At 39.6% G+C, this 16,516-nt stretch overlaps 1 long non-coding RNA gene across 1 annotated transcript; it reads left to right on the top strand.

Annotated features, from left to right (window-relative positions):
* Nucleotides 1-3,266: 3,266 nt before the first annotated feature.
* On the top strand, nt 3,267-14,706 carry LOC129197411 (uncharacterized). The gene is made up of 3 exons (XR_008574314.1): nt 3,267-3,503; nt 12,954-13,129; nt 13,706-14,706. It is a non-coding gene; the product is annotated as an uncharacterized LOC129197411 (long non-coding RNA).
* Nucleotides 14,707-16,516: the final 1,810 nt, after the last annotated feature.

The raw sequence follows: 16,516 nt of genomic DNA, 5'->3' as shown, positions 1-16,516 counted from the left end.
TTGCTATTCACCTCCCATCCTTGTTTTATGTACATAAAGTTTTATGCCCATTTGGCAAAGACAAGCATGTACATAAAACCTTGACTAATTTCCTATGTAAAGGTGCAAATTTGAAGGAAACAAACTCAATGTCTGCACCCACAGCTTTAATGTTCTTTAAGCAATTAGGAGATCTAATTTGTAGTGTCACCTCGGACTAGTTTGAAATATCTGCAAGGCAGGCATGTGATAGATTTCAGTGTGTACAAGCAACTGGGAATCTGAAGGGCTAGATAATTTTGCACATCCACAGAATTAAGCTGGGTCTGGCTGACAAAATGTTTCATGAATTATCAGTATTTATCTAAATATCTACAAAAAAGTGAAGGAAAAAACCCTCAAACCTGAATGGACAGTGCAAATGGCTTTAATCCAAGTAAAAGCTACTCTCCAAATATATCCACACACTTTTTACTTTACAGGTAACTTTTTCCTGTTTTCATCTTTGCCACTAACCCTCCAGAATTCAAAAATTAGCTGCTATTTCAGTAAGTGTGCAATCTGTGCAGTCTGTTTTCAAGTATTTTGAATATTCCAAATTTCCATAAAAATGACTGAAGTTACAAGGTAATAAATTGGTTGCAAGTTTTTCAAAGCAAATGGAAAACATAAAAGAAATGAAATAACACCCCTAGTTGTTCTGCAGCTCAAGACTTGATGCCTCTATGGAAGATAAGTGTTAGGTAGAACAGAAATTGTTGAAAACTGTACAAGAATAAGAAGCTGTAATTCAAAGATGTGTGTTATGCAAGGCATCTAATGGGGCATTTTGGCCTTGAAAGTATGAATCCATGAGTATAAATCTCTGAAACATAAAATGAAATGTTCTCAAGGTTTTGTCAAAGCAAAATATTTTGTCACTTCGGCATAATGTCAGCTGCAGCAATTTTCTAGAATATAATTCTCAAGGAGATACCACTTTATTTGTGGAAAGAAGTTATCATTTAGGTGGTTAATGAAGCATTGTGTTTAGAAGTGCTTCTTTTTGAGTAAGCTGTCAATCTTCTTTGTGTAAAGGGTTATAAAAACGTTTATCCAGTGTGTGAATTCATGCTTCCAGGTATTTTCAAAATCTGATTTCCTCATCGCTATCAAAGAGAAAAAAAGAGGGAGGGAAGGGAGGGCCTTGGGGACATTGCAGACACTCTGTGGTATGCTTATGTGAAGTGTGAATGGACCTTGGCATGTACCGGCCATTCTCATGTATCTCAGTTGCCTTTTTGACAGTATGAGGTGAGCAAGAATGCCAGAAATCTTTTCTGTCAATGTGCATTACCCAGACAGCATGAATTCATACTGGAACAATGTGGAGAGGTTTGACTAGATTTTGGAAAGAGCTCAGGCTTAGGCTGCAGCTGGAACTAAGCAATACACCTAAAAAAAGTAAAGTGGCTGGAACTAAGCAATACACCTAAAAAAGTAAAGTGGCTAGTTGGGACACAGGTACAATAACAATACATAAATTCAAGATGTATGCAGTCTCCAATTTAGTGCTGTAAGGGTTGAGAAGTCATAAGAAACCAGAAGTAAGATTTTACTGTAGTGCCTGCCCAAAATATCTTGTATTTCATGCCAGCATTTGTATTTCTAGACATATGTTTTTCTAGTTGAGCCCTCTTGACCGAGGTCTTTCCCTGGCTGGTGGATTCTGCATTAGGAGGTGTCAGTCATCCTTCTTTGTGCTCCTGACTCCTATCTGAAATCTTGTATTTCTCTCTGCAGTGAAACAATTTCATGTGGAGTGGCGGGTGGCATTGAATCTTGCAGTTTGAAAGGCAAGCAGTGCCACCTCCACCAGCTCCTCTTTGGATAGCTGTCGGAGAGAAGGGAGCTGGTCATCTCTGCCTGAGGAAGGGCTTGGACTCGTATGTTCAGAAACAGCAGTCAGATGGAAAGCCCGGTCTTGTATGTATGCAAAAGTCAGGGGGAAGGGCAGAATTTCATTATTCATATTCTCTAATATTTTTTTCTGACCAGCTTATACCTCTGCTCCACTCTTTACGCTGGCTGTCGCGGTCCTGTTCCCAGCTCATGTCCCATCCCAGCCTTCATGACGTATGTTGTACAGGCTCTCTGGGGTGAGTTCCAGAGGCACGAACCCAAATCCAGCCATGGAAACACCCAAGGCCTTGAGTCACTTTGTGGCCCAAAGTTTTTCTGAGATTAATTTGAGCACTGTTTGACTAGTATTTTAATGACAGTTGGTTTCTAGAACAAAAGAGTTAAAGGTCTCAGCTTGCAATATAGCTGTTTTAAAATACGCATTTGTGTATTTGTACTATTTAGAGTATATGACACATATTATTATTTTCTAGAAATAATGTCTTTTTAGGAAAATCCTAATCGTTAGAAAATGTATCAATATTATGGAGGGACAGAGTAGAGATAAACATATACGTATGCAAAATCCCCTCCACTAAGGCAAGAAGATTCTGTTCTAGAAAAATACATGAGAAAATCATGCCAATGTTTGAAACTCTGGAGTTTTATTAACGACAAAAGGAGGTTGTAATTTCATCACTGTTAAGAATAATATAAAGATGTCTTCTAAATCAGAGAAAAATAATGAAAATACAAGACTGAGAATGGAGCAGTGCCTTTCTTTTGTCTACCAACAACCTCTGATCTCCAGTGTAGGAGGGTGCAGATGTTTCTTCTTAGTGAGAAATGATTTAAGACCTGTACCTTGTTAAGAATAACACTGAAAACAATGTTAAGAATAACAGTTCAGTTACCACTGGACAATAGATTTTCTTGTAGTTGTGTGATGGCATGTAAAAGCCCTCAGGACCTGAAATCAGACATTTTTACAGTTTAAAGCAAAAAGGAGACACTAGATCATGTATTTTACCTCAATACGACAGATTGAGAGATTCCACCCAGCAGGGCATGCTCTGAGGTGAATCAGGGGTGTTGCTAAACCATATCTTGGGTTTTGAGTCAAACTTATCATCCAGAGACATCAACAGTTACAGAATGCACCTTTTCCCTTGGTAGTTTCCTTCACTGACTTATCACTGCCAGTGTTAGAAGCGTGCTCTTAATTTCTCATTTGAGTTTGCCTGGTTTCAGTTTTTCACCACAGGATTACATACTCTTCAGTGTATTTCTCCACAAGAAGGTTTTATACAATACATTCAAATACCCTTTCAGTCTGCTTTTTTTTTATAAAGTAAACAGATGGACTTGTTACAGTCTCTCACAGTGAGGCATTTCCTTCCACCTTAAATATCTTTATGTCTTGTTTTCTGGATGATTTGTCAATGTCATTTTTAAAAAATAGCAATAAGAAAATGTCATGCCATGTTTCAGTACCAGTCTCAACTGACTATGCGGTCTTATAAATATGCCTTTTTTTGCCATCGCAGAAGAATGTTACGCAAACCACGGAGAATGCATGTCAAATTGCTCATCCAGCACTACCCAGCTGAATCTCAGCTTTCCAGGATATAGTCCTTCATTCTGTAAGTATAGCCTGCATCTTGATTTTTCACTTTGCATTTAGCGGGGTTTAAACGCATTCTGTGAATTTACCAAGCAATACAGGAATGCTTTATGTAATCTCTTGGTCCACTAATTATCCGTGTTCTTTCTGAATGACTTGCACAATACGTTAGAATCAATATTGCGCTTTATTCTTGATCAATGACAAAAGTGCTGAATAACATACAGTACTGATCATCATTAAACTGGGATCCCATATTGAGATCTACCTATAACTAATTTGTAATCTGTTCAACATGCATCTTGATGATATCATATAGAGCTGTTTAAAACAAACAAAAAAGGTGTTATGCAGTGCAAAGTTAAACCCCAATGCTTCTGGCAGCTTATGTTATGCAATTCAGAGGCAGATGGAAATAAAAAAAATGAATGAAAAATATCTTTGTCGGGTACTTTGCCTAAAAAGAACACCTGAGAAATCATGCTGGTTTGACAAGATATACTTTTCAAATAACCTTTCTGACTGACCTTAAGTAAATCCTTATCTTTCAGGGGTTTTCTTAGTTGATTCCCACACCAGTTTTTCCATTACTCTTTTAGAATATAATAAAATACCTTAAATTAGAATTATGTACTTTAAATTAAGATTAAATCCCTGTTTATTTTTTAGAATGCATGGTATAATTTTGATGCTCATCAGTCATAAAGAAACATGGGATGATTGACACTTTCAGTCATAAACTGCTCTTTTGAAATATAAGTTTTTAAAAGAAACACTGGAAAAAAAATAGAATTTATATTAACAGTTTTATTTTCCTTGTAAAACAAGCTCTTCAATGCATTTCAGTTAACTTTTTTAAATTAGTGGGGTTTTGTTGTTTTGTAGATTATTACCAAATGTTTGCTGTGGGCAGTGCAAATCCAATGCCCACTAACTACAACGGCCAAATACGTAGTATTGTTGGCACTACAGAATCATTAATGTGGTACTATATTGGTTTCATATGGGAAAATACCATGTGCTGCTCTCCCCAAGCTGTAGCTTCACAACATGTCAGCTTCAGTGACGATGACAGTTTAAAGCATTCCCAACCCCTTCATCCCCTCAGCTGTGCCAACACGAGATTTCATGAGGTTGGGCTCTTGGCTGAAACGATGAACCAATGCAGGTCAAAAATTCTGCAAAGGAAAAACCCCCTTATTTTCAAGCCAGACAAGTTCAGTGATCTTAGCGACAGTGCAGCCCCGCAAAGAGTTGTGTCGGCTCAGCTGTGCCTGGAGGTGGTGTGAGGGCACACACACGAGCAGCTGGGACAGGGAGGCACGCCGGGAGCTTCTTGCTCTTCCGATCTGGGTACTGCAAAACTGGCAACGTTAAAGCAGTGTGAGTCTTCGTGATAAGTCAGTTATGAGCCAGCAACAAGAAAAATGCCAGCTACACACATTTCAGAGCAGGATTTGCCTCAATTTCTGGGAGGAGAATTAGTGTTCAAATTACTATTGCAGATGAGCTGCCGTGCCTGGATGCAAAATATGGAGGTTTGAGTTCAGCTGTGACACAGCAAAGCAGCAGCATGAGTCTTTCCATTAATCATCTGTGTTATTTAAATCATTCAGGCCATATAAAGCATCTCAGGCAACATCCTCAGCCATTCTTCTAAGTTAGCAGTGTCATGCAGTGTAAATTCTAAGTGCGGTGTGTGAACTTGGGAACACTGAATAAATGTAGCTTAAAACGCACACATAAAGAACTTAAGGTCTGATTCCATGTCTTTCTAAATTTCTATGTAGCTGTAAAAGCAAAAGTCCTTAGTTTCGCTAAAGTAGTTATTCGTGTTTGTCTAAAACCTACCCTAAAATATGTTTTGTACATAGGCCAGTGTACATGTATCACGTAATGCATTTCTGCCCATTTTCTGTCTATTTTTGCTAGTTTGTAAGAAGACAGTGTAGGTTTCAAAATGTAAAAACCCAGAATCAGAATTCATGTTGGACCGTATCCAAGCTATTCATCCCTATTTCAAAGCATCTGCATTTTATTTAATGTATTTTCCAGTTAGGCAGATTTTTGAATTCTTTTTCAGATTTCAACAATGTAAAATCTTTGTCCAAAAGACGCTGTACTAATTCCACCTAATCAGATTACCTGCTAATGCATGTTTAACATGTATGTGTGGCAAGATAGGTTTTTATTCCCTCCTGTCATCTAACCAAAGAGGTAAAGGATTCATCTAGTAGGTGGCTTAACTTAAGAAGCCACTTCGTAGCCACCAGTTTACAATACTCCAATCGCCCATTGAATTGCTCTCAGATTTTTTTTTCTTTTCGCTTGCTCAAAACACTTATATGTCAATTAGCATAAATATACATTTTCTTTTATTTCACCAGGCTTCATCACATAATTCTTCAGAGTGATGTTAACTACAGTGTCAGACTGATTTATTATAACTAGTCTTCTGCCTCTGTCTTGATTTTTATATATTACTATTATGGTGCCATTTTCCGTAATGAAATAGATTTGTCTTACCGAATGTGAATTCAGCCACCTATCCTTATTTCAATTATGCTGTAAATATTAAAAATAAAATTGGAGGTTTGAAACAATTTTTTAAACCATGCATATTGCATTTATTTATGTACAAAATAGAGCCACTTCAGTGACAAGTGGCAGAGACATGTGTAGCATCGAGCAAACTTTAGCGATACAGTTTTTTTCATTTCATTATGTGTTTGGCTTTTTCTTCAGTTGAGGTAATTTAATGTCCATTTTCTCCCTGTTGTTTGCCAACCTGTTTGCTTGTGTGAAACACTATAAATACCGTCTCAGCATGTTGCCATAGCAATTGTTTTGTTTTCATGCACGTAATAGAAGTATGATGAGATTATAAACTACCATATAAACACTGTTTGAAGGACAAGTGTCTGAGATGTATGATTGGAAATAAGTAAGGATTCATGCTTCCTACACTTTCTATGCTGTTTTATTACACTACTGATCCTACTGTCCCTAATATCTTCATTAAAGTGCTGTGCATAGAAGAAACAAAAAGCAGGCTGAATTTCACAGCGGGCCCTAATGACACATATAATGGTTTAGTTTCAGCCCTCATCCTTCTTCAAACCTCTGCCTGAGAGTATGGGATCTGTGGGTTCAAAAATGCAGCATGTAAATGGCTGAATTCCTCTGTAGAAGTAGCTAGACGGGATGGTTGCTGTCTAAAGGTCTGACTGACACTGTGATGAAGTCAATGGGAATACTCACAGTGTGTAAAGACAAAGTGCAAATTCTTGGTCCATCACAAAGTAGTTTAACACGAAGAAGGGAGTGCAGCGCCAGATGGAAAACACAAAGACTAAAATGCTAGTGTCCTGGAGAGAGAGTATTTGAAACCAGAAACTACTCTCTCACTGACGTTGATCATTATGTTAATAATTATTACAAGTTAAAAGAATCTCAGCCAATGGTCAGAATGGAAATCCTAAGTAGGAATGTTAAATTGTATGCATATTTATCATGTGAAATATGTGAATAAATTTGTTTTTGCACTTTTGGGCATTTTCCAGTTAGATTCTTGTAGGAAGATTATTATACTCTTCCTAGGCAAAGTGAGGCACTGGGGCAATTTGTGCTATTGGTCTAGGAAAGGTCTACATCCACCTAGAGAAACACAGTGCCCTGGGTGTCACTGCACCTGAACTGAAGTCAGTTGGGCATCAGTAACTTTTGAGCCAAGAGTACAGACAAAAACATAGTGACACTGTCACAATATCTGAATGTGGAGACATTGCACTTCCTCAAGGAGGGTGATAACAGTGAAATTTAATCCAGCAGTTTACTAACATGGGCCACTTCACATGAACTTTTATCTTCGTGGTGGTGCTGTGGGATTGGAGAAGGGATATGAAGGTTTTGCAGTTCACATGATAGTCACTTTCTTGGACTTTAACATCAGAAGAGACCATTTCATCATCTAGTCGTGCTGCCCATACGTGACCATAGTATTTCTTCTGGGTCTGCCTTCAAGAAGAGTAGCTATGGATTATCTAGCAAACACCTTTTGGAATCGCAGGCAATCTTCACTTTTAAAATTCTAGTAGAGGAAAATGCACCACATCCACTGGTGAATTCTTCATATCAAATATTGGTAACTTCTTTCTGTTGATTGCATCTTACTTAAGCTTCCCTCCACTGGATCTTGTAACACCCATTGCTGTTTAGTCCTCTGAACAGTGGCCTTCACTCAGCTTAGAGGCTTCCACTGCACCTCCACACCAGGCTGTTATAACTCACACTTTTGTGGTTTTAGTCTGCTCAAGTCATGGTCAGTGTTGCTCATTTAGGCAGTATGCTTTAGTTTTTCAGGCAGGTCCCGTTCAGCTATCACAATGAGTTTCATATGGAAGTAACAATACCCCTTGTAGAAATTTTATGAATAGTCAAGGCAGCAATGTTTCAGGTAGGAAATCTGGTGTATCTCTCTGACAACAGAGTTCCTTAAAATAATGTGTGTATATATACATATATTTCCTTTTTACATGTACTTCATATAAGTGTATATGGGCGTGGTCATACTGTTTTCTCATGTAAATGGATGGGTGAAAGGAACCACTAAATCTGAGCCCATTTAGTGTTTTACCTGTTTCAACATGACCTGTAAGTATTGCTTACAAGTTGTCAGTGATAGGTAATACCTCTTAGTTTTCCTCCCTCCTCTTGCCATCTGATCCTTTCTAAGCAGCTGAAGCAGAGGTTTCTAACTTTTTAATCATGCAAAGCTTCCCAGAAGGATTAAGTAGCATTATGTGAATTTACAGCAATGAGTGAGCAATTTTACTTTCTCTCCTGTTTGTTATATTGGTGGATAGGCAGCTAGGACAGTTGGGGGATTTTGTTTGTTTTCTTGCATGTTTTTGAGGTTCCTCTCAATGAACCTGATGTGAGGGTAAGATGGTAAGCTTCAGAAGCTGTCTGTGCAGCAAAGTGGAGATCTGGCTGGTAGCGATGAGAGCACAGCACCTAACATGCTGCGTGCTGGAGTCACTCACCTCCCAGGGAGGCTGGACACATTCCAGAGCTGCTAGACTTGCAAAATCTTCCTGAAGTTGTTACTGAAACTCAGTAACGCAAGCCAGCAAACACTCAATAGCACCTGTTTCAAGCAGTTCTTTGCTTTCCCTTGCAGACACATCTGAAGTCAGCTGTGGGAGGGACAAGTTATCTTAATATACAGTATTTTGGTCAATGTGTTGAAATGTGACAGCTGTGAAATTGAGAAATATGAAAAACAAGAGAAAAGGGTTGAACAGCAGCATAGATGCCTGATTATCTCCAGGCATTTTGGTGATCATGTTCAGGACAAATTTCAGGAATCTTTCCTCAGCACTGAAAGCAGAAGCCTTGAGGGAATAGTTCTCAAAAGATGGTTTCATAACAGTGAGGTATTGTACAGCAGGAGAACTTTCTGAATATATAAACCTTGCTGAAAAATAACTCATTGTGGACTGGAAAAGGATGCTTAGGGTTTTTTTATTGTCTTTCACTTACTAATGTGACATATCTATGCAAGACATTTACAAAGTAAAATATATTAAAAATCAGAAAACAGGAAATTAACCTCATTCTGCCACTGCTTTGAAATGTTTTAAGCTCAGGAAATAAATTTGGGAAGAAAAAAAGTATTCTGATTAAAAATGTTGAGGCTTTGTCCTTTTACCTTTTAACTCTCCAACCTCACTTAGAGGTCAGCATTTATAAATTTGTAAGAAGGCAGCTTTTTATACCTGTTTCGTGTAAAAATCAAATGACTTTCAAGATCATGTAACAATAGAGAGTTTTTAACTGTTACTGATCTCAGCTGTTTACAAAGTTATTGAAAGGGTTAAGTAAGATGCTATCAGTCATGCTTATGAAATTTGGAGTGAGAGGAAGCAAGTGGATTTGAGGTTGTTCTCCTTCAGTTCATTCAAGGTTCACTGAACAGGAAAGTGAATTTTTATTATCACTTCCTGTGAAAGAGCAGTTGACAGGGCCCATCAGGGAACTGCCAGAAATCTCAAGAGTTTTGAGTATGAAGCCCAGAGTCCACTGCAAAGTTTCCATGACAACCCACTCATTAAAATAAAAGGAAATTGTGCCTGATATTTACAGCTTTCAGCATACAGTTGAAAGCCTTGCATCTCAGATTTCCAAAGTATTTACACCTGGGACCCAAGAATGCAGACTGTCAAGAAATAAAAGGTAGTTGTAACATTTAGCTGTGAAAGTGGAAAGGTTGTTCACAGGTTAGATTTCAGCATCCCATCCTTTGATTTCTTGAATTGTAGTGAACATTTTTTCTGTCTCTTCCTGTGGTGTGCTAAAGGGTGAAAGGGACTTAATATTAGGTTGGAAACAGTCTTAAGGGAGGCTTTTAGTGACAGCGGTTTTACTGAAGACAGGGATATTCTTCCAAGAAAGGGGGCTCAGCTCTGAAAATAAACAAATGAAATTTTTTTAGTTACTACTATCGAAATTACAAAAGATAAATCATAACTGATGCTTCCTCAGGCTTGGTAGCAATCACCTACATTGTGAGAAAGAACCGCAGGGATGAAGAGAGACAGTAATAACAGAGGTTGTTTACTTGAGGTACTAAAGTCCCTTTGAGCTCTTTTCTTTAGTATCCCCCGCTCTTTACACTGCCCTTTTCCACTCTCTCCCTTTGCAATCATGTTGGCTCCCTCTGCGTGGCTTCTATGTTGAGTTATTTTATTTTTACATGGGAGGTGAGAAGACTCAAAAAAGGGATAAAATAAGTCAATGGAAAAGAACAGGGATGCCAGGGTAAGGTCAATATCAGAAATTGAATGTTTTGTCTGACCTGGGCCAAGAACAACTCTTGTTGGCCCTGATTCTTCCATTTCTGCAGTCATACAAGAAATCAGGCTACATAATTACTGTGGTTTAATTTGGCCTTAAAATGGGTAAATCTCATATTGAACAAATCTTCAGGTCACTGTGCTGCATAGCAGGGTAATGAAGTACATTGCTCTTCATAGATATCATCACAGAGTTAAGGAAAAACAACACACCTTACAAAAGTACACAAGCACATGTAAATATACTTCAAATTACATCATTGCCCAGCATATTCCTTAATTATACATTATACTGAGTCTTTACCTTCCCTGATTTTACAAGTATCTTTGGGCATGCTGCTCGCCCAAACAGGTATCAAATTGCACCGCATGAATAATGTCTTAGATGAACAAAAGCATCAGTGAGGCATCTGTCAGCTGCTCGGGAGGATATGTTTATGGATGTGATTATGTCAGAATTAGCCTGTTATAGGTTCTGATTTGGTAAATTGCCTGCAAAGTCAGACAGTTAGACTCCTCTCTTTCCCCTGGTCTCAGTGCTTGGGCTTTGACTTCCTTTAGGACTGATCCAGTACAGCAGCTTTTCTTGTTTCCTTCTGGCAACTGGTTCAAGATGTATTAAGACAGAGCTCAGCAAGCAGTCATGGTCCCTGTCTCTGAGGTGTCACCAGTTATGTGCCCTCAGGAAAAGGGACACCTTTTGCTGTCTCCCCAGTTCATCAAATTTAGTAATTCCCACAAGCAATCCTTGAAGAAAGCTTGCAGTTTCTCACTTCCATGCCCACAGCTTGCAGTCTTCCTTTGCTACCTGTAGCCGATTCATGTTATCAGTGACTGCTTTCATTTCTGTGGCTTTCATATCCAGGGTTCTTTCCCTTGCACACTATCACAACCCTCTCTCCCCTCCAGCTTCCCAGAAATCCTGGCTCTAGTGCTTTGGTTATTGGGTTGGTCAAACTTTTGTAATATCAGCACAAGTTGTTGTAGTTCAGTCTGAGCACTGTGTTGCTTGTTGGAGGAGGGTAGAAGTCCTTCTAACCTCAGGATGGCTTTTTTCTCCCCTGCATACAGACTCCGAATGAAATTACTCCAGCAGGACCCCCATACAGGCAGAGTCCCCCGTGACAAGCCCAACAACTCTTCAGGTCTCCTTGTCAAAGTGAGCTCCAGCATTGTCTCTCTAGCAAGCTCCACAGTTTCAGCTTGCCACCTTTCTGTGGGAGGAAGCTGAGCAGGGTCAGCGCGCTTGTCCTGTTTCCAGTGGGTACGTTATCAGCCTAAGAACGCCTGTCCCTGGAGCTTGCACAAGGCTCCCTGCCTTCGTTTCCTCTGGAGAGGAGCACATTAGGGGTACCTGTAGGGTTCAGGTCTGTTTCCTTTCAGATTCACTTCTTAGGCAAGGATTTGCTTGTCCATGCCAAATGGTAACTCTGTGGTGTACCACCTTAACAGCGTCCTGGAATCTTGAATGATTTGGAACAGTAAAAAAAACATATAAATCTTCTTACTGTCTAAAGACTGTGCCTTCACTTCCTTCTTTTGCCTGAAGTTTGCTTTTACATTTTAAGCCCTTATTTCACGCATAAGCTCCTTGGTTTTCACTCTGGCAATTTGCTTTATCCTCTGTATATATATGTAACGCTGGTCAAAGTAATTTTCTTGATTTCACCACCTTCTTACTGTTAGACCACAAACCATATCCACTGTATCAAACAGATGGATCTAGCATGTATGTCACTCTTTCTTCCAGATATAGAAGTGTGACCTTCTGGTTCCTCAGACAGGAAAAATGAGCAAAGAATACACTAAAAGCTGTTGTGATTGAGAAAAGAGACAGCCAGTTCATAAAATCCAATTGCAATCCCAAAGTGTCCCACAAATCAGATCTCACAAATCAGAGCAGACATTCTTGGCAATGTTCTTCCATTTCTAGGCCCTGTACACAACAGGTTGTATCTCAGGACTTTCCACTTCATTTCAAGACTTGGCTGATCTCTAACAGAGCTTCTGACAATAATTCTTATAGGAGCTAAAAACCCTGTAACCCTTTGCCTGATGATTTCCCCCCATATACGAAAAGCAGCATCAACCTCTCCATCCTTCAGTCATTAGAAGTATATCCTTGAGATATGCTAGAAAAGAATAGGAACTGAGCTCGGAAAGACTGAAAAAAGTGATGAAAGGTAGAGCGGAAAATGAGCTAGTGGCCATCTGGAGAACAGGGGGATCTTGATAATTAGTATCCTTTTTATTATTCTGACTTTATTAAGAATCAGGAGGATATTTAGAAGAAATTAACTGAAATAATTGGTAGGCTGTTTCACACATTCAAATGGTGTTGAAATTATCAGAAATACTGACAGTGTTTCTTTAAACGTTCTTTAAATGCTTTTCAACACCGACTGTGTTGAGGGGAGAATAAAACATACAAGAGAATTAGCCATTATTTAGCAAGAAAAAGAGAGCTTTGGTACATGAGGCCTTTTAATACAGTTCAGGCTTTTTAAAAATGACTATTGTCAGATGAAACCATTAGGTATCCCTTGGAAAATATTTTTTCAAGTAACATCCAGCAGTGCTAGTACTAAAATACCAATATTTTCTTTTTACAGGGATTCCATTGTCTTGATTGTGTAACTCAGCGCAGATTGAGTTTCTATTTTCCCAGAATCATATGTCAGTCTTGTGGAAGCACTTCACACACTGAAAAAAAAAGAGTTAGAAATCTTTAAAAGATGACAACATAGTGAAGGGATTCTCTGGCAGTACCACTGTGAGTATTACAGAGGTCAGTATCTCCTTGAGCTCCAGTGTCATGCTTACTGTTTGCTAGCATCTTGACTAGCATCATCCACTCCATGGTGCTGGGGGAAAATTTGGGAATGCACAGAGTGGTTTAATAGGTTTCTTATGGACCTGAAGGATTAAGAGTTTATAAAGATCCTGGATAAATTCTATTCCAAGCATTCTCATGGTGCTGCGGGAGGTCAATAGATATTGCAAATATTAGCTAATTTGTGGCAATGTTGCTGCCATACTGGCTGCCAGCAGACTTGCAGAACGAATGTAGTGGGTGTCTGCAAGGTCAGGTGCCCCTTTTCCAGCACATTTAGAAGATACCCTGATTTGTCAACCAATACAGTCATCTGACTCCTCTGGGATTTGAACTTTCTTTTCATCACAAGCATCATGTGGCAACACCTAGCCAGTCAGCAGCTTCTAATTAGCCTCTTCACATACTAACGGCACACAAATCTCAGAGAGCAACCACAGGCCCCGCAGGTCCTGCTCTTGCCTCTCTGTATATAGCAGGTTCTAATAAAAAACATCTGCTCTTCTTACTCTTTTCTCCCTTCTCTAGCAGAAAGCTGTCCACAGAAGTCTGTGAAGTGATTCAAGTTTGAGATCTGAAATGTTTGGACCACAGAGTGAAGAAGAGCATATGGATGATAAAGATCAGAGGGGTCTCACTATGAATGAAGGGAGATGACACTCACTTCATGCACAGAAAACCATCCATACTGTCTTCAGTTCTCATCTAGGATGTGGTGGATGGGTGCTAGCATATTTTCCTGGGTTTTTATTTTATAGAGTGGTGATTAGACTGATGGACAAATTATCTTCTTCCTTGGTAAGATCTGCCCATTTTAAAGTGTAAATGGGTTAGGAATGCCATTCGGATATGCTTGTGGATAATGCATGATTATAAGATGTAACGAAATCCTGATGTTACAGGGGTATTAGTAAGGGAGAATTCTGCTAGGATTCCCAGAGCCTCAGTCCCTTCCCAGGGCTGTGCACGTAAGGAGTAGGAGGCTGTGACTGTAGAGGGCTGTGTAAGTTTCAGAAATGCTGGGACAGCTTCTCTTTGGTGTCCCCTACCCATAGGTATGCTGTGCTGCAGAAACCTTCCCACTGCCTCCACAACTACACTGCAGTAATTGCGATTTGATTCAGTTTACTGGAGCAGGAGTGGGACCTGTGTCCTACATTGCTGGGTCTGAAATGGAGATGATGGAGTATGCTTAGCATCATCGCCTTGGGAGGGACATTTTTGTGGTAATATATTGTGTACGAGTGTTTAAGAGAAACTTTAAAAACTCTGTTTTTGCATGAACTTATTTTTGAGTATGTAATGTTCTGGATGTGTTTTCAAAAGAATTTTTTTTAAAGTTTTGATGAAAAAGTGACTGTGCAGAAGAACTTTGCAGCACCAGCCATCCAGTTCTGGCTCACACTGAACATATGTCAATACAGCTTGGAAAGAACACTGTTCAGAGGAATCCAAGAGATTGGGAGCTGGATATTAAATTCCAATACATTACTCCAGAAATGCCATCATTAATATTTTGTATTAAAAATATTAAAGCTACCAATATTGTCTCCTGTTTCTCTGTGTTTTTTAATAAACCCATAGAGATTTGAGCTCTGTTTACTATTCTTTTTTTTCTTTCTTTCTCTATTTAATTTTTTATTGCTCTTTGTGCATGAACTTAAGATCTAACTAAACATTTATTCACAGATGGGGACTTGTGCATGTCATTTTCAACACATACCATTGTGCAGGCACTGTGAAGGAAAGTAGTCCCTCTCCTTACATTATTTATGGCTTTCTCATGCAGAGAGGTGAGACACATTAAATGGTTCAACAAACTGTCTTCTATTTAATTGTAGCAGCGAGAAGAGTCTATTCTTTCCTGTAGTTTCCATTCCCTGATTCTCTGGTTTCCTTCTGGCTATCTTTGATCAGTAAAGACAGTCCTGTCTTACTGAAATTGTACCTTCAGCAGGGATAGTAGGTGAATTGGATGAGATAAAATAAAACCTGATCTGTACACAACCCTAAAACTCAGGCTGAATCAGAGTACAATAGCTTCCACTGCCACCAGTGGCTCTTTGACCTTCAAGATCAATGCAGTGAAGAAGTTATTACATACCTCAATTACATGGATGTCATTGTTACTTAAGCATATTTGAAAGTATAAACATACACAAAGCAGTTTATTAAATTTCCTGCAGATCTGGAAGCTCAGAGTAAACCCAGCCATGAAAACGTACTGCAGGTGAATCAGAATTCTCAGGGCTTGGGGAAGGTCAACAGACCCAGCGAAAGCATTAAAAATCTCCCATGGTACTTTCACTACTAGAATCACAATTCTTGAAAAAACTTATGGGAAAAGAAATGTTTCTTTGGTTTCTTCCTAACGAAAGAACCTGTTTCCTAGACAGCATCGGACTACAGTAAGTAGCCTACTCCCTACCCATGCCATCACCATTCAGGACAGTACTTGAATAACTAATTATTATCTTTTATTTGAGACAAAATTATATTTTTCTATGAATAATTCCAGTGCTGTATCAGCTGGGGAAAACAGCTGTAAGCAGTGTGCAACTGCACTCATTCTGCTTTTTGCACGGTAAGAAGGTCCCTGCAAGTGGGTCTGGCAGGTGGTGTGGCCTTCTGTGCTGCCCCACCGATGGGATATCTCCAGCAGCGCCCATCATAGATGTCCTCACAGCGGGACAGAAGGAGTAAGCTGACAGTGACTCAGTGCCTCTGGCTCCACAGCAGCTGATGTGCGATTGCAAAAGCCGCTCCGAGCACCAGACATGCTGGGCAGTCACCTGCCCGCTGGGCCCTGGGGTGGCCGGCTGACTGCCCAGCCACCCTGGGGGATGCGTCCGAGGTCTGCCTGCTCCCTGGGTGCACTCAGGCATGTGGTCCCGTGTGTCCCCAGGGCCTGCCCTGCCGCACTGTAGCCAGCCTTGCAGACACACTGGTTCACAGCAGGAGGACCAGGTCTGCTTGCAGCCTGAGGGTTAATTTTGGCCAGCAGAGGAGAAGATGGGGTATATACCAAATGTTAAACCTCCAGTTTTGTGACAGACTTCTTGTTTGCTTTGCTTAGGCTGGAGCTTAACAGCTGGTGAAAGTCATCGTAGTTCCCTGCCTTTCAGTAAACCTCCATTCTGCCTATTCTACTCTATTTAACTGTGCATCTTACTTTGTTTCACAAGAACAGACGTATGTACTGCTAAATGTTTCTCTTTCCAGCAGCCAAAAGCCAAGGCTTTAGCTAAATAAGCTCCTCAGTGTGTAGGATGCTTTTTTATGAAAGAGAATGAATAAGACTACAACTAATAAAACATAAGAATAGTTTGAATAGAAAAAAGT

This window comes from Grus americana, chromosome 1, assembly GCF_028858705.1.
Source record: "Grus americana isolate bGruAme1 chromosome 1, bGruAme1.mat, whole genome shotgun sequence".
In the NCBI taxonomy this organism is placed as follows: Eukaryota; Metazoa; Chordata; class Aves; order Gruiformes; family Gruidae; genus Grus; species Grus americana.
Note: the sequence above shows the minus strand (reverse complement) of the source record. Positions and strands in the feature narration are given on the sequence as shown.